Source organism: Alligator sinensis, unplaced genomic scaffold, assembly GCF_000455745.1.
Source record: "Alligator sinensis unplaced genomic scaffold, ASM45574v1 scaffold849_1, whole genome shotgun sequence".
Taxonomy (NCBI): domain Eukaryota; kingdom Metazoa; phylum Chordata; order Crocodylia; family Alligatoridae; genus Alligator; species Alligator sinensis.
Genome location: NW_005842271.1, coordinates 318,286 through 324,230, shown reverse-complemented (window position 1 = coordinate 324,230; position 5,945 = coordinate 318,286).

Sequence of the window (5,945 nt, the reverse complement as noted above, 5' to 3'; positions counted from 1 at the left end):
TTGGGTGAAATGGCCCTGGCACTCTTTTCTGCCCAGGGCAGAGGGTCGGACCTGATGATCTGCTTAGGTCCCTTCCGACCCTAAGCACTATGAAACTATGAAACATTTCACAGTACTGGTAAGGGAGAAGAATATTTTAGAAAATGATTTCCATTAGGTTTCATTTAGCACTCTTGACTTAGGCACAAATCATTTGTGTATGACCCTGTCCATTCCTATTGAAGTCAACAGGAAAAGAACTACATTCTTTGACAGAAAGAATTAGGGTTATTTAGTGAGAAGAGAAGACTGAAGGGGGATTTGATAACAGTCTTCAAATATTCAAAGAACAATTACAGAGAAGATAGAAATAGCCTTTTTTTGGTAGGGAACAGAACTAGGAGCAATGGCCTCAACTTTTTGCTGGGGAAGTTTAAGCTGAAAGAGCTTTCTGACTATGAGGGTGGTCAAGCCTAGAAAAACTGGAATATCCATCCTTAGAATTTTTCAAGAGCAGGTAAAATAGACACATGACTGGGATGGTTTAATTAAGGACTCCAACTAGCTACAAGTATCAAGGACAATAAAAAGTCCTTTTTTAGATATGTGGGGAGCCAGAGGAAAAGCAAGGGCAATATTGGACCCCTGCTAAGCCAGATGGGACGACTGACAACTGACACCCAGGAAAAAGCTAACCTATTAAATTGGTACTTTGCGTCGGTCTTTCATCAGTCCCATGGGACACCCCTGCCCATTGCAGGACAGGGAGACCTGGGTGAGGGGGATTCCCTGCCCTCCATCAATGTTGACCTCGTAAAGGAACACCTTGAGAGGCTGGACACCTTCAAGTCAGCTGGCCCTGACAATCTACATCCCAGGGTACTCAAGGAGCTGGCTAGCATCATAGCCCAGTCCCTGGCACGGATCTTTGAGAACTCCTGGCGCTCTGGTGAAGTGCCTGAAGATTGGAAGAAGGCCAATGCGGTGCCTATCTTCAAGAAAGGGGGGGAAAGTGGACCCAGCTAACTACAGGCCCATCAGCCTGACCTCCGCCCCGGGGAAGGTCTTAGAAAAGATTATTAAAGAGGCCATTCTTAACAGACTGGCCGACGGCAACATCCTAAGGGATATCCAGCACGGGTCTGTTGCAGGTAGGTCTTTCTTGACCTATCTTATTTCCTTTTATGGCCAGGTAACCTATGACCTGGAAAAGGGAGAGGAGATTGATATCATATATCTTGATTTCAAAAAAACCTTCGATCTGGTATCCCATGATTATCTCTTGGCAAAACTGGCCAACTGCGGCCTCGGGTCCACCACAATCCTCTGGCTGGGGAATTGGCTTTGTGGTCAGACCCAGAGGGTGGTGGTTGATGGAAGTCAATCGTCATGGTGCCCTGTGACCAGTGGGGTCCCCCAAGGCTCTGTCCTTGGACTTATATTGTTCAACATCTTCATTAATGATGTGGACATTGGAGTCAGAAGCAAACTGGCCAAGTTTGCCGATGATACCAAACTCTGGGGTAAAGCATCCACACCTGAGGACAGGAGGGTGATCCAGGCTGACCTTGACAGGCTCAGGAAATGGACGGACAAGAACCTGATGTTGTTTAACACCAAAAAATGCAAGGTTCTCCACCTTGGGAGGAAAAACCTGCAGCATCCTAATAGGCTCGGCAGTGCTATGCTGGTTAGCACGACAGATGAAAGGGACTTGAGGGTCATAGTTTCATAGTTTTAGGGTCGGAAGGGACCTAATAGATCTTCTAGCCCGACCCCCCGCCAGGGCGGGAGAACAACCCCAAAAAAAACACACAGCAAACCCTAAAAACAAAAACGGGCCTCAAATGAGTCCAGCCAGGTAAGTATCCAGCCTCTTCTTAAAGATCCCCAGGGTAGGGGCCAGCACCACCTCCCTTGGAAGTTGGTTCCAGCTCCTAGCCGCCCTAACTGTGAAGTAGTTTTTTCGTATGTCATGATTGACCACAAGATGAACATGAGCCTTCAATGTGATGCTGCGGCTAGTAAAGTGAGAAAAACACTGGCTTGCATCCATAGATGATTCTTAAGCAAATCCCGGGACGTCATTCTCCCCTTGTACTTGGCCTTGGCGAGGCCGCACCTGGAGTACTGTGTCCAGTTTTGGGCTCCACAATTCAAAAAGGATGTGAAGAAGCTTGAGAGAGTCCAGAGGAAAGCCATGTGCATGATTAGAGATCAGCAAAACAGACCTTACGACGACAGGCTGAGAGCTATGGGACTCTTTAGCCTGGAAAAGCGCAGGCTCAGGGGCAATCTGTTGGCCACCTATAAGTTTATCAGGGGTGTTCACCAGGATCTGGGGGAACGATTGTTCACCAGACCACCCCAAGGGATGACAAGGTCGAAAGGTTATAAACTCCTGCAAGACCGTTTCAGGCTGTACATAAGGAAGAACTCCTTCACTGTCCAAGCGCCCAAGGTCTGGAATAGCTTGCCACCGGAGGTGGTTCAAACACTTACATTGAATGCCTTCAAGAGAAATTTGGATGCTTATCTTGCTGGGATCCTATAACCCCAGCTGACTTCCTGCCCCTTGGGCAGGGGGCTGGACTCGATGATCTTCCAAGGTCCCTTCCAGCCCTAATGTCTATGAAATCTATGAAGGATGATCCTGTCTTAAGGAGGGGGCTGGATTAGAAGAACTTCTGAGGTCCCTCCCAGTCCTACTTTCCTGTGATCCTACAATGATGGGATCAGGCCTTAATGGGGGATATGTCTAAATAATAGACAAATCAGAATAATATAATACCGATGCATTTCTTTCCCTCTTCTGAGTTTGGAATATATAGGGGAAAAGACCCAACCATATTGCATCGAACAAAGAACATGTACATTTCTTTTAAATCACTTGTAACATATTTTCAATAAAAGGTACAACATCTGGTTAAAACCTTGCTTTAAAGTGGTGGGTCTATTAAAACAATCCATGTTAGTTGGTGGTTGTTCACTGTAAGAGGGAATTTTCTCCAGTGAAGTAAATTGGAAGGAAACCAGACTTCAGAAACCCTTCATATAGTGTTCAAGAGTATAGGAAGTATAGGAATGTACTTCTGTTCACAAAAATCTCATTGAAATGAGTGAGTCATCAGTACATTTTCCTACAGAAGGAGTCTATTAGAAAGGTGGGCACTGTTGTCATGAATTCCATCCTGGATATCAATTTCAATTATTTTCTGCTAATCTGAAATTTGTCCCCCTTGTCAATTACCCTCTGAACTTTCAGTTTCAAAATTCACTTGATTTTTTTTCTGGCTTTTTTCTACGCCATGACAATTTGATAGTGGGCTTTTGGAAGCTTTTTTAGTTGAAATGTTTTTTTCACTGGACTCTTGTAGGTCAAAGAGTATTCCAAGGCTGCTTCTCTCTCTCTGAGTAGCAGCTCTCCCAAGAGAGCAAATGCAAAGTTTTTATAGTCTTGTTTTCATGAGGATTTAGGGGAGAGTTACTATGGATTGAGTAGTGCGTATGCAACTGATTGCATTTAAATGGAGATCTTTCTAATATGAGGGTGATCACAACTTTAAAAATAGAAGCCCAATGTTTCCTTCTCAGCCTTTGAGCATCAAAATAAGTGGTCCAAATGTTAAAAAATGTAGGTCAGCGTCATAAGAATTGAAAAATTACCGTTTATGAAAGATTGCTCCTACCTACATCCTATCTGCACTGCTTCCACTGACACCATTTAAAGTAAAACTGCTTACTCCATCAGTCCCCCATCAAATTGCATCAATTTCCATTTAAATTATTAAGCTTCAGCCGTAAATTGATCTTACTATGCAGGTCTACATGTGCAATTAACTCAAATGAATAAACTTCCAGAAGTAGCATCAGAGTTTATTGCTCCTGGGTGCCACATTTACACATATGCCTGGGAGCACAGCACATTGAGTTGGGTCGGAGCAGCCCTGGTTGGAAAGGAGTCTGGGGGTCAGCCTGCCAACCTGGGGCTGCTCCGACCTGGCTCAACGTGCTGAAGTGGGGCAGGCTGGGGTACAAGGGTGCTTCAGTGCAGTATCCTCATGCCCCAGTCAGCCCTGTCAGCATCTACAAGTGTGTTGCTGCAGAGTACAATGCTCTGTAATAGGATAATACTTGTATTTACAAGTACTAACCTGTGGCAGAGTTTATTATTTGACTTCAGCCTAACTTCCCTGCGTATGTGGACACTGAGAAGTTTAATGCAGAGCTAATTAGTCAACCCTGCAGTAAATGTCTCCATGTAGATGCATCTAGTGATACACAAAGAACTGCAATATTATTAAAAGTGATCGGTCAGCTTTTTTTCTTAAAGCAGCATGGACACACAAGGGCCACGGGATTATTACCAGTGCCAAGGACTCAAAAACTGAAAGTTAGGCCCTCTGAAATCATAAGTCACTTAAAAATTAGTAGATTTTAAGAACTCATGCTGTGTTTTTTTTCTCATCCTCTTTTGTGAGATTTTAAGGTTCGTGTTCCCAGGGGTTTTTTGTATGACCATGCATGATGGGCACTTTCTAAAAAAATAAAATAAAATAAAACATGAAAACTCAGATTTCCCACAAATGGCGTTATTTCAGGAGCTGGAGCTCTAAGACAAACACACAATTTTGCAAAACTCATGATTGTAAGAGCTGGAGGGTAAAGGGAGATGACAGAAGGAGCCTTGTACTCTCCCTCCCTTCCATGCAAGGACCAGGCGTGGTCTTTAATTTCCAGCACATATGGTTTAGGGACATTTTAGCCCAAAACAGACTGGGAAAGGGCCCTGTTCCCATCCACACTGGCCTGCTGGCAAGGAGGCCCTCTTACAAAAGAGTGTAGTAGCAAGTATTGCTGAGCAGGGTTTCCTTAGTCTCTTCACTCCCTTTAGCCTTCTCTGAAAATACAAAGTAGGTTAAATGAGAGGGAGGAAGGAGAACATGAGCACCTGATTCTGTCCCTGCATTCTAGCTCCTATTCCGTCAGGTTGGGCCAGAGAGGGACCCGTCCTGCACAAAGGTAAAAGGGAGCTGATAAAAGCTTAAGGTGCCCCCTTCTTCTCTTGCACCCTGCCAGGCTATCTATGCACAGAGCCCCATCCCACCCACTCAGGGGGGTTTGAAAGGTGGGCAGTGCTTTGACTCTGTGTCCCCCAGCTCCGGGCATGAATGACGCATGCCCCCTGAGGCTGGGGGGTGGGGGGGGTACAGTGACCGCCTGCAGGCAGCAGCGGTAGTGGCAGTGTAGCGGCAGCAAGTGGGGAGCTCCCACAGGTGGCTGTGGCGGTGTTGGTGGTGGGGGGGCAGGTTGTGAGTGCCAACCAGTGTTCGATGACCACCTGCAGATGCCACCATCAGCATTGGTGGTGGCCAGAAGCCATCAGCAACTGCCCAACAAGCCATCGGCAACTGCCCACAGATGCTGCCGGTGGTGTTGACAGGCTGGTGAGTGGGGACTCTGGCTCTGGGGACTGCGAGTTGCCACTTAACACAAATCTGCCCATGCCCAGAGGTGGGGAGAGGGGAGGGGAGCCCCTCAGTGAATGCCTAAGTGATAGAGGTGATATTTTTTATTAGACCAAGTAGACAGTTGCAAAAGAAAAAAAAAAATCTTTATTTGCAAGCTTTTGGGCTCAGGTGCCCTTCTTCCTGGAAAGGAGAATGCAAAGCTTGCAGAATTTCTCCGTGTGACCCTATGTCTCTAGGGGATGAGGTGCTGGGCAGCCTGAGCAGAGGTGCCGGGGGGGAAGGTAGGATTTAGCTGATGAAAGGGAAGGGGGAAAGTCCGCCCCTCAGGTCCCTCTCGTGCCCCGGGCACAAGGGCTCTGAGGCGAGGCTGGAGCCCAGGCTGGCGGCGGGACACGCGCCCCTGTCCTGCGGACCCAGCGCCACGGTCACACGGGGCGCAGGGAAGGAGGGGGCCGCCGAGGAGGCTGCAGCGGGGCTGGGGCGACCCCCGGGCGG